The sequence below is a fragment of the Bos mutus genome, chromosome 7, assembly GCF_027580195.1.
Source record: "Bos mutus isolate GX-2022 chromosome 7, NWIPB_WYAK_1.1, whole genome shotgun sequence".
In the NCBI taxonomy this organism is placed as follows: Eukaryota; Metazoa; Chordata; class Mammalia; order Artiodactyla; family Bovidae; genus Bos; species Bos mutus.
The window spans coordinates 79,779,206-79,792,143 of NC_091623.1; positions in this window are offsets into that span (position 1 = coordinate 79,779,206).

Consider the following 12,938-nt stretch of genomic DNA (forward strand, 5'->3'; position numbering starts at 1 on the left):
AGGAATCATGCATTAAACAGTTGTAATGAGAAATATTTTATGCATTTGAGGAACATATGGTGAGTACTGGCCATTTTCTAGGCATAAGATTGTGAGAAACAAAAGCCAAATGATATAATGACAGTGAAAAAATGTCATGTGACATAGTGACATATGTGAAGATAGAAAAACCGGTATAAAAACAGTGGATGAGGGTGTTATTTATTACTGAGAATTCAGGAAGACTTAAAAATGATGAAGACAAAGTTATAAAGCTAATGATAGTTATTAATATATATGCATCTAAAACAGAAGAACTGACATGTATAAGGCGGTTTTTGAGATCTAAATGGAGAAAGCTGACAGCAACACAAGAAGAGTAGTGGATTTTAACACCCTGCTTACATAGCGAATAGATCATTGAAACATAAAGTCAACAGGAAATAGTAGCCTTATATGAAATATTGGGTCGGAAGGACACATTCTTCTTAAGTGCAAATGGACCTTTCTCAAGAGTAGACCATGTACTGGGAAACAATACAAGTCTTAATAAATTTAGAAGATTAACATTATATCAAGCATTTTCTGATCACAATGGTATGAAACTATAAGACAACTATAAGAAAAAGTTGGACAAATCATAAATATATGCATGTCAAACAATGTGCTACTTAACGATTGGAATATTACAAACCAAAGGAGTCATAAAATTTATGTATACAAATAAAAATGAATGTATGACATACTTACACCATTGTGATAAAACAAACTTAGTAATAAGAGAGAATTGTATAGTAATCCTTATCTACCACAAGAAACAAGAAAGATCTAAACAAACAATCTAACTTTATATCTAAAAGAATATAGAAAAGGAGCAAAGAGCCAAAAGTTAGTAAAAGAAAGAACATAAGAAAAATCAAAGCAGAAATAAATTCTTCCAAAAAATTAAAAGAGAGAAGACCATCCTTATGAATTTTGTGAGGCCAACCTTATCCTGATACCAAAACCAGACCATGACAACAAGGAAAACAAGCAAATTATAGCCCACTATTTCTGATAAATGTAGAACAAAAAGTCTCAACAAAATACTAGCAACTGAATAAAAAAATACCTTAAAAGGACCACACACCATTATTAAGTGGGATTTGTTCCTGGGATGCAAGGATGGTCTAACATCTGAAAAGTAGTCAACATGAAAATCCATAATAAACTAATGAAGAATAAATACCATATATAACAATATGGATGTTATAATGCAAACACAGAAGATCTTGCAGAACACCAGCTGAGAATGGGCATGAGTACCTGACCACCAGAAAAGAATACATAGTACCACCCAAAATTTGGTAGGACAAAGTAAATGGGAGAAAAAGAGGAGAGTGAGCAGAACTGCATCTGCACCTGGGGGCTGGGGGAACTGAACCAGGGGGTCAGATCCCCACATTGCGGCAATGGTTTGGGAAGGAGGAGAAACACTTGAGGCTGTTGGAGAGTGAAACAGCTGATCTGTGACAGTCTGCATGGAATGAGAATCACACAGACCATCCTTGTTGCAGCCATATTTACCTCAGACAGGGACGCAAGTCCCTTAGAAAGCACAGCTGTTGGAGCTGGAGTGTAGAGATCCGAGAGCAACCCCAGGGAGAGGTCTGCTATTGACTGCAGGATAGATGGCCCAGCGGGATGTAAGGAAGGAGATCACAGTGGGAAGTGCCTGTGGAGGAAAATCCAGCAGCCATGAAGGCAAAGTGATACTGCTGAGTCATGTGTAGGGGGTGGAGCCATCACTGTAGCCTCTTTCTCCCCATAGGGCCAGGACCAGCAGCTGAACAATAGAGAAAGACCCCAGAGAGGCTGGCCCGTTAAGAGCCTGATGCACTGAGCAAAAGACAAGGCCCCAGGAGGAGGGGATTTTAAGTGCCTCATGCACCAAACAGCAGAGAAGGACCCCAGCCAGAGAAGGACGCTTTAAGTCCCTGAATGGGCCGAGCAACAGAGAAGGATCAGCCAAAGAGGCCCTCTGATTTCCAGCTGCCAGAGGCTAGAAAAATCCTCTGATAGGGCCATAGCTCCTGTGGCTGAGGGAGTTGGTATCCCTGCACACTTAGTGTTGCCAGGGTCCCTGTGATCCAAGCAGCTGCAACACCTCCACTCTTGGGGCAGAGCTGCCAAAGGCTAGGGGGAAAAAAACAACAACACCCTAATAGTGCCATATCTCCTTGCCAATGTGCCTTGACAAAGCCACCTGTGCCTTTACTCACCTGGCATTGATAGGGTCTCCATGATACAAACAACCATCCCTCTATGCTTGATCTCTACTGGGACAGAAATTCCAGAGGCTAGAAAAACCCTAAGAGCACTGTAATTCCTGCTGCCCTAGCTGCTGGCTCCTCTGAGTACTTGGTGCTGCCAGGGCTTCGGCAATCCCAGCAGCTGTGCCACCTCCACGCCTGGTCCTCGCAGGGGCAGACCCAGGTCCAGCAGGGCAGCCTCAGAAGCAAACCCTGTGGAAAACTCACATGCAGAGGTGAAGATAAAATGGCAATTGAAACCCAGGGGCAGTGTGGCTGAGCAAGATGACCCAAAATCTTCCCACCAGCTGTATAAGCTGCAGATTCAATTGACACAATCAACTAAGCAGACTGTGTCTATGGAATACATAAAAGGACAATGACAGTTTCCACAAAAGAAAATGCACTAGCTCTGGCAGCTGTGAACATTGTAGGCAAGAACACACAGGCGTAAAACCAGATTAGAGTCTGAGCTGCCCCCACACTGGTCCAGAGACCAGCCCAGTATTGGAGGGCAATTGAGGGAGATGAGGTGGACTGTGATTCTCAGCAAGGGAAAGGATGGTGACAACTGCTGCTGCTGCTCAGTCACTTCAGTTGTGTCCGACTCTGTGCAACCCCATAGACGGCAGTCCACCAGGCTCCCCCATTCCTGGTATTCTCCAGGCAAGAACACTGAGATTCAAGAAAAACATCTATTATTATATTTTGACTTGCTCTGTAGTTGCTACTGGTGTTTTCTTTTTTTTTTTCATTTTTTTCTGTTGCTGTAGTTGTTTATTTTATTAGTACTATTAAAGCTATTTAAGCTTTTGAGAATTTTTTTAATCACACTTTTTATTTCTTTTGTATACTTCTGCCTCTATCTGGGCCTTTTGCAGTTCTATGGGGTTTTTATTTTTAAATTTTTAAATATTTAAAATTTATGATGATTATTCTATATTTATTCTTTTGTGTGCTTTTATTATTGTTCTTTTCCCACTGAAGTTATTCCTTAATATATATACATTTTCTTTATCTACCTCTATTTAACTTTGCTTTTCTAGTCTTTCTTTTTTTCCTTTTCTTTCTTTTTCACACGATGTTGGTTAGTTTTTGTTTTCATTGCTTTATTCCCCAGTTGGCACCTGCTTTGGTTTTGTTTTCCAGTTTGTCCTTTAGTTAGTTTTGTTTTTAACTGGTTGATATCAATTTTGGTTTCCTTTGTTTGCCAAGTCAATCTGTTGTACTTATTATTTTTTGAACTGTCTGGTTTTGTTTATGTGTGTAAATGTGTGTGTATATTCCATTATTTTTGTTATTATTTGCCTGAGTTAGTATTTGCCATTTGTCCAGGGGTTCTTTTGTTTCTTGTTTTTGTTTTGGTGTGTTTGTTTTAATTCCCTTTAATGCCATAAAAACCCACCTGTTGAATCCCCATTCCATGGCCAGAAATCAGGCCCTGAGTTTTTGGAGTGAGAGGACTGACTCCAAGACCCTAGACTGCCAGAGAACTCCTAATCCCAGGGAGTATTAATTAGTGAGAATTCCCACAAAGACCTCCACCTGTATACAAGAACCAGCATTACCCAACTGCCACCAGGACTCTCTGCAGGGTGCCTCACCCAAACAACAAACAAAATAAAAACACAAACCCAATCATCAGCAGACAGGACGACCACCCCACACAGCCCTGCCCCTCAGGTGGGGAAAACAAAACAAAACACAACACAACAACAACTCACCTCCTCCCACCAGAACACAAGCACAAGTCACACCCAACACAAAGCCTACACAAACCAAGGGACCAACCTTATCCACCAAGGGCAGAAATCAAAAGGAAGAAGGAGTTCAGCCTTAAAGCCTGGGATAGAAGTGAAGTGAAGTGAAGTGAAGTCGCTCAGTTGTGTCCAACTCTTTGCGACCTGGTGGACTGTAGCCCACCAGGCTCCTTGGTCCATGGGATTTTCAAGGCATGAATACTGGAGTGGGTTGTCATTTCTTTCTCCAGGGGATCTTCCCGACCCAGGGATTGAACCCAGGTCTCCCACATTGTAGGCAGACGCTTTACCGTCTGAGCTGCCAGGGAAGCCCAAAATAAGGAGACCTCAAACACAATTTTTTTTTGAAAAGAAAAAAAAAAAAAGGCAGAAAAATATAGTGCAAATGAAGGAAAAAGCTAGAAACCCACAAGACCAAATAAACAAAGAGGAAATAGGGAAGCTACCTGAAAAATAATTCAGAATAATGATAGTAAGGATGATCCAAAACCTTTAAAATAGAATGGAGAAAATGCGAGGATCAATTAACACATTTAACAAAGACCTAGAAGAAATAAACAGACAGAAAACACAGTTACTGAAATTGAAAATACTCTGGAAAAGATCAATAGCAGAATATCTGAGGCAGAAGAACAGATAAGTGAGCTGGAAGATATAGAATGGTGGAAATAACTGCCAAAGAGCAGAATAAAGGAAAATGAATGAAGAGAACTGTGGATAGTCTCAGGGACCTCTGGGACAATATTAAATGCACCAACATTTGAATTACAGGAGTTCAGAAGAAGAAGAGAAAAAGAAAGGGTCTGAGAAAATTTTTGAAGTGACTATAGTCAAAAATATCCCAAATATGGGAAAGGAAATAGTCAATCAAGTCCAAGAAGCATAGAAAATCCCATACAAGATAAACCCAAGGAGGAATATTGCCAAGACACATACTAATCAAACTAACAAAGACTAAACACAAAGAAAGAATATTAAAAGCAGCAAGGGAAAAGCAACAAGTAACATACAAGGGAAACCCTGTATGATTAACGGCTTATCTTTCAGCAGAAATTCTGCTGGCTGGCCAAAAGAGAATGAAAAAATATACTTAAAGTACAGAAAGGGAAAAATCTACAACCAAGATTACTGTACCTGGCAAGGATCTCATTCATAATTGATGAAGAAATCAAAAACTTTACAGACAAGAAAAAGTTAAGAGAATTTAGTACCACCAAACCAGCTTTACAACAAATGTAAAAGGGACTTATATAGACAGGATTCACAAGAGAAGGAAAGACCTACAAAGATAAACCCCAAACAATTAAGAAAATGACAATAAAAACATTACTTTAAATGTAAATGAATTAAATGTCCCAACCAAAAGACAAAGACTGGCTGAATGGATATAAACACAAGAACATATGACATGTACTATCTACAAGAGACCCACTTCAGACTCAGAGACACATACAGACTGAATGTGAGAGGATGAAAGAAGATATTCCATGCAAATGGAAATCAAAAGAAAGCTGGAATAGCAATCTTCATATCAGACAAAACAGACCTTAAAGTAAATAATATTACAAGAGATAAGGAAGGACACTGCATAATGATCAAGCTATCAGTCCAAGAGGAAGACATAGCAATTATAAATATTTATGCACCCAACATAGGAGCACCTCAATATATAAGACTAACACTAACAGACCTAAAAGGAGAAATTGAAAGTAACACAATAATAGTAGCGGATTTTAACACCTCACTTACATCAATGAATAGATCATCAAAACAGAAAATAAGGAAACACAAGCCTTAAATGGCACATTAGACCAGATGAATCTAATTGATATCGTCTGGACATATCACCCAAATGCAGAAGAATACACTTTCTTTTCAAGTGCACATGGAACATTCTCCAGGATAGACCACATCTTGGGTCATAAATCAAACCTCAGTAAATTTAAGAAAACTGAAATTGTATCAAACATCTTTTTTGACCACAACACTATAAGACTAGGTATCAATTATAGAGGAAAAAACTGTAAGAAACACAAACACATGGAGGTTAAACAATATGTTTCTAAATAATGAACAGGTAACTAAAAAATCAAAAGGGAAAAAAATCCTAGAAACAAAATAACAATGAAAACACAACTCAAATCCTATGGGATGCAGCTAAGTCAGTTCTAAGAGGGAAGTTTATAGCAATACAATCCTGTTTCAAGAAACAAGAAATGCATATATATGGAATTTAGAAAGATGGTAGCGATAACCCTGTATGCAAGACAGCAAAATAGGCACAGATGTATAGAACAGTCTTTTGGGCTCTGTGGGAGAGGGAGAGGGTGGGATGATTTGGGAGAATGGCATTGAAACATGTATAATATCATATAAGAAACTAATCGCCAGTCCAGGTTTGATGCAGGACACAGGATGCTTGGGACTGGAGCACTGGGATGACCCAGAGGGATGGTATGGGGAGGAAGGTGGGAGGGGGGTTCAGGATGGGGAACACGTGTACACCCGTGGTGGATTCATGTTGATGTATGGCAAAACCAATACAATATTGTAAAGTAATTAGCCTCCAATTAAAATAAATAAATTTAAATTAAAAAAAGGAAACAAGAAAAACATTGAATGGATAACCTAACTTTACATCTAAACCAGCTAGAAAAAGAGGAACAAAAAAATCCCAAAGTTAACAGATGTAAAGAAATCATAAAGATTAGAGGAGAAATAAAAGAAAAAGAAATGAAGGAAACAACAGTAACAATGAATAAAACTAAAAGCTGGTTCTTTGAGAAGATAAAGAAACTTGACAAAACTTTAGCCAGACTCATCAAGAAAAAAAGAGAAGAATCAAATCAATAAAATTAGAAATAAAAAAGCTGAGGCTACAACAGACAACACAGAAATACAAAGAAAAGACTATCATAAAAGACTATTATGAACAACTATATGCCAATAAATTGAACAACCTGGAAGAAATGGACAGATTTTTAGAAAAGTTTAATCTTCCAAGACTAAACCAGGAAGAAATAGAAATTGTGAACAAGCCAATTGCAAGCAGTGAAATAAAAACTGTGATGAAAAAAATCTCTCCCAAAAAAACAAAAGCCCAGGGCCAGATGGCTTCACAGATGAATTCTATCAAACATTTAGAGAAGAGCTAATGCCTGTCCTTGTAAAACTCTTTTAAGAAATTGCAGAGAAAGGAACACTTCCAAACTCATTATATGAGGCCACCACACTGTAATACCAAAACTGACAAAGATAACACAGAAAAAGAAAATTACGGGCCAATATCACTGATGAACATAGATGCAAAAATCCTCGACAAATTTCTAGCAAATAGAATTCAACAAGACATTAAGATCATACACCATGATCAAGTCTGATTTATCCCAAGGATTCAATGATTTTTCAATATATGCAAATCAATGTGATACACCATATGAAAAAACTGAAAGATAAAAAGCCATATGATAATCTCAATAGGTATAGAAAAAGCTGTCTGTAAAATTCAGCACTCAGTTCAGTTCCGTTCAGTCTCTCAGTCGTGTCCGACTCTTAGCGACCCCATGAAACGCAGCATGTCAGGCCTCCCTGTCCATTACCAACTCCCAGAGTCCACCCAAACCCATGTCCATCGAGTTGGTGATGCCATCCAACCACCTCATCCTCTGTCGTCCCCTTCTCCTCCTGCCCTCAGTCTTTCCCAGCATCAGGGTCTTTTCAAATGAGTCAGCTCTTTGCATCAGGTGGCCAAAGTATTGGGGTTTCAGCTTCAACATCAGTCCTTCCAATGAACATCCAGTACTGATCTCCTTTAGGATGGACTGGTTGGATCTCCTTGCAGTCCAAGGGACTCTCAACAGTCTTCCCCAACACCACAGTTCAAAAGCATCAATTCTTCAGCGCTCTGCTTTCTTTATAGTCCAACTCTCACATCCATACGTGACCACTGGAAAAACCATAGCCTTGACTAGCCAGACCTTTGTTGACAAAGTAATGTCTCTGCTTTTTAATATGCTGTCTAGGTTGGTCATAACTTTTCTTCCAAGGAGTAAGCGTCTTTTAATTTCATGGCTGCAGTCACCATCTGCAGTGATTTTGGAGCCCCAAAAAATAAAGTCTGACACTGTTTCCACTGTTTCCCTATCTATTTGCCATGAAGTGATGGACCAGATGCCATGATCTTAGTTTTCTGAACGTTGAGCTTTAAGCCAACTTTTTCACTCTCCTTTTTCACTTTCATCAAGAGGCTCTTTAGTTCTTCTTCACTTTCTGCCATAAGGGTGGTGTCATCTGCGTATCTGAGGTTATTGATATTTCTCCCGGCAATCTTCATTGCAGCTTGTGCTTCTTTCAGCCCAGTGTTTCTCATGATGTACTCTGCATATCAGTTAAATAAGCAGGGTGATAATATACAGCCTTGATGTACTCCTTTTCCTATTTGGAACCAGTCTGTTGTTTCATGTCCATTTCTAACTGTTGCTTCCTGATCTGTGTACAGGTTTCTCAAGGGGCAGGGTATTCCCATCTCTTTCAGAATTTTCCACAGTTTATTGTGATGCACACAGTCAAAGGCTTTGGCATAGTCAATAAAGTAGAAATAGATGTTTTTCTGGAACTCTCTTGCTTTTTCCATGATCCAGTGGATGTTGGCAATTTGATCTTTGGTTCCTCTGCCTTTTCTAAAACCAGCTTGAACATCTGGAAGTTCACAGTTCACGTATTGCTGAAGCCTGGCTTGGAGAATTTTGAGCATTACTTACTAGCATGTGAGATGAATGCAATTGTGTGGTAGTTTATGATAAAAAAAAACTCTTCAAAAATGGGCATAGAAGGAACCTACCTCAACATAATAAAAAGGCCATATAGGACAAATCCACAGAACATTATTCTCAATGGTGAAAAACTAAAAGCATTTCCTCTAAGATCAGGAACAAGACAAGAGTGCCCACTCTCACCACTATTATTCAACATAGCTTTGGAAATCTTGGCAAGGTAATCAGAGAAGAAAAAGGAATAAAAGGAATTCAGAATGGAAAAGAAGTAAAACTCTCACTGTTTGCAGATGACATGATACTATACATAGAAAACCCTAAATATACTGTCAGAAAATTACTAGAGCTAATCAGTGAATTTAGCAAATTTGGAGAATACAAATCAACACACAGAAATCACTTGCATTCCTGTACACTAACAATGAAAAATGAGAAAGAGAAATTAAGGAATCAATCTCATTCACCATTGCAATAAAAAGAATAAAATATCTAGGAATAAACCTAAGGAGACAAAAGAGCTTTTTACAGAAAACTATAACACACTGATGAAAGAAATCAAAGAAGACATCAGCAAATGGAGAGATATGCCATATTCCTAGGTTGGAAGAATCTATATTGTGAAATGACTACCAAATGCAATCTACAGATTCAGTGTGGTCCGTATCAAATTACCAATGGCATTTTTCACAGAACTAGAGCAAAAAGTCTCACAATACATATGAAAACACAAAAGACCCAGAATAGCCATAGCAATCTTGAGAAAGAAGAGTGGAGCTTGAAGAATCAACCATCCAGATTTCAGACTATGCTACAAAGTTACAGTCATCAAGACAGTATGGTGCTGCGCAAAAACAGAGATATAGACCAGTGGAACAAGATAGAAATTCCAGAGATAAACCTCCACACCTGTGGGTACCTTATATTTGACAAAGGAGGAAGGAACATACAATGGGACAAAGATAATCTCTTTGATAAGTGCTGCTGGGATAACTGGACAGTTGCATGTAAAAGAATGAAATTAGAACACTTCTTAGTACCACACACAAATGTAAACTAAAAAGGGATTAAAGACCTAAATATATAACCAGAAACTATAAAATTCTTAAAAGAAAACATAGGCAGAACACTCAATGACATAAATCAAAGCAAGATCCTCTATGACCCACCTCCTAAAGTAATGGAAATAAAAACAAAAATAAACAAGTGGGACCTAACTAAACTTAAAAGCTTTGCACAGCAAAGAAAATTATAAACAAGGTGAAAAGACAACCCCCAGAGTTAGAGAAAATAATAGCAAATGAAACAATTGACAAAGGATTAATTTTCAAAATATACAAGCAGCTCATACAAATCAATACCAGAAAAACAAACAATCCAATTAAAATTGGGAAAAGGACCTAAACAGACATTTCTCCAAAGAAGACATACAGATGGCTAATAAACATATGAAAAGATGCTCAATATCAGGCTATTTATTAGATAAATGAAAGTCAAAACAACAAGATATCACCTCACACCTGTTTGGAATGGCCATCCTCAAAAAATCTACAAACAATAAATGCTGGAGAGGGTGTGGAGAAAAGGGAGCCCTTTTGTACAGTTGGTGGGAATGTAAATTGATGCAGCCAATATGGACGATTCCTTTAAAAACTTGGAATGTAACTACCCTATGGCCCAGCAATCCCTGAGGCATATACCCTGAGGAAACCAAAATTGAGAAAAAAATGCCTGTACCCCCATGTTCATTGCAGCACTATTAACAATAGCTAGGACATAGAAGCAACCTAGATGTCCACTGACAGATGAATGGATAAAGAAGCTGTGGTACATGTACACAATGGAATGTCACTCAGCCATAAAAAGAAATGTATTTGAGTCAGTTCTAATGAGGTGAATGAACCTAGAGCCTATTATACAGAGTGAAGTAAGTCAGAAAGAGAAAGCAAGTATATACTAATGCATATATATGGAATCGGTAATGGTACTGATGAAATTATTTGTAGGGGGGGCAATAGAGACACAGGTATAAAGAACAGTTTTATGGACATGATGGGGAAGGAAAGACAGGGTTGGACATATGAAGAGATTAACACAGAAACATACATTACCATACATAAAATAGATAACCAATGAAAATTTGCTGCATGACACAGGGAACTCAAACTGGGGCTCTGCAATAACCTGGATGGGTGGGATGGGTAGAGAGGAGGGAGGTTCAAAAGGAGGGGACATAGATATACCTATGGCTGGTTCATGTTGACGCTTGGCAGAAACCAACACAATGCTATGAAGCAATTATCCTTCAATTTAAAATAAATAAATAAGACAGGAAAAAAGAATGTGGCATGTATCTACAATGGAATACTGCATGGCTAAAATAAAAGAAGAAATCTTAACATTTTTGACAAATGTCCATGTGGACTTGGAGGTTATGATGGAAGGAAATAAGTCAAATGCAAAAAGACAAACACCCTATGATTTTAGTCATGTGTGGTATATAAGAAAGAAAAAAACATTAAATAAACAAACAAACCAAATTCACATAAAAAGAAACATAGAGAAATAGAATAGTTACAAGAGGAGAGAGGAGAGGGGATATAAATTTGATAAACAGGGACAGCTATGTGGTTATGGTTGGCAACTAACATTTTGGTGGTAAATATGCTGTATAACTCAAAATAAAATATTGTACATGAATACTTCATAATGTGATAAAACAATATCATTTCAATTTAAAAATTACGTAGAAATAGCAAGCAATACCAACTGATTGAAGATTGAAGGCAGGAGGAGAAGGGGACAACAGAGGATGAGATGGATGGATGGCATCATTGACTCGATGGACATGAGTTTGAGTAAGCTTCAGGAGTTGGTGATGGACAGGGAAGCCTGGTGTGCTGCAGTCCACGGGGTTGCAAAGAGTCAGGCATGACTGAGCGACTGAACTGAACTGAACTGACGAAATGATAATTCTCTCAAGGACATATAAACATGAAGATCCATACTTACATGCCCATTTTATGACTAGTATTTAAGGAAACATAAAAAAAAATTAAATGGAGAGTAAGAGGAGAGATCTATACATCAGGGATAAAATAATCTAGAATACTAAGGTAATTTTGCGAGATTATGATGAGATAGACTCTTTTCTGGTTCTGGCAGCATTGCAAACTCAGTTTGGAACTATTACCAAACCGTATGCCCTTAATGCCCAAAATACCTAATAAAAGAAGGGGAATAAAACCTCACAGCTTATTATCTAGAGAAACAAATAATATTTTAGAATGTTATGACATTTTACTGATTAAACTTTCCATTAAATAAATGCTATTAGAAAATAAACTCTCAATTCACAACAGAAAATATATAAAATATAACATCCAGTGAACATTTTTAAAGATGAAAACATGAAAGATGTTAAAATGGTATTATGTGCAAAATTTTGGGCATCAGAAAACTGAATTTTGAATTTTGAATCTACCACATACTAGTTGCTTGTCCATAGAGAGCCAACTGAACCATTGTAAGTGCTAATATTCTCTTTTATTTATTCATTTTTAAGCCTATAGAAATCAGTATTCCCAAGTGGTCTCCCATCATCCAAGTACTAACCAGTCCTGACCCCGCTTAGCTTCTGAGATCAGAGGAGATCAGGTGCATTTTGGATGGTATTGCTGTAGACTGCTGCTGCTGCTGCTAAGTCGCTTCAGTTGTGTCCGACTCTGTGCGACCCCATAGATGGCAGCCCACCAGGCTCCCTTGTCCCTGGGATTCTCCAGGCAAGAACACTGGAGTGGGTCACCATTTCCTTCTCCAATGCATGAAAGTGAAAAGGGAAAGTGAAGTCTCTCAGTCGAGTCCGACTCTTCACGACCCCATGGACTGCAGCCCACCAAGCTCCTCCATCCATGGGATTTTCCAGGCAAGAGTACTGGAGTGGGGTGCCATTTCCTTCTCCATTGCTGTAGACTAATTTCCTTTAAATAGTAAACAGAGTAGTATCCATTGTCTGGAGGTGCTTGACAGATTTATTCAATGTATGTAAAAATCTCAGAAAAGTTCCTTTCTGGTATTAAACGAAAGGTTATCACTGTTGCTGAGATGTGCCTGATTTTTTTCTTCTACCCTTCAAATGT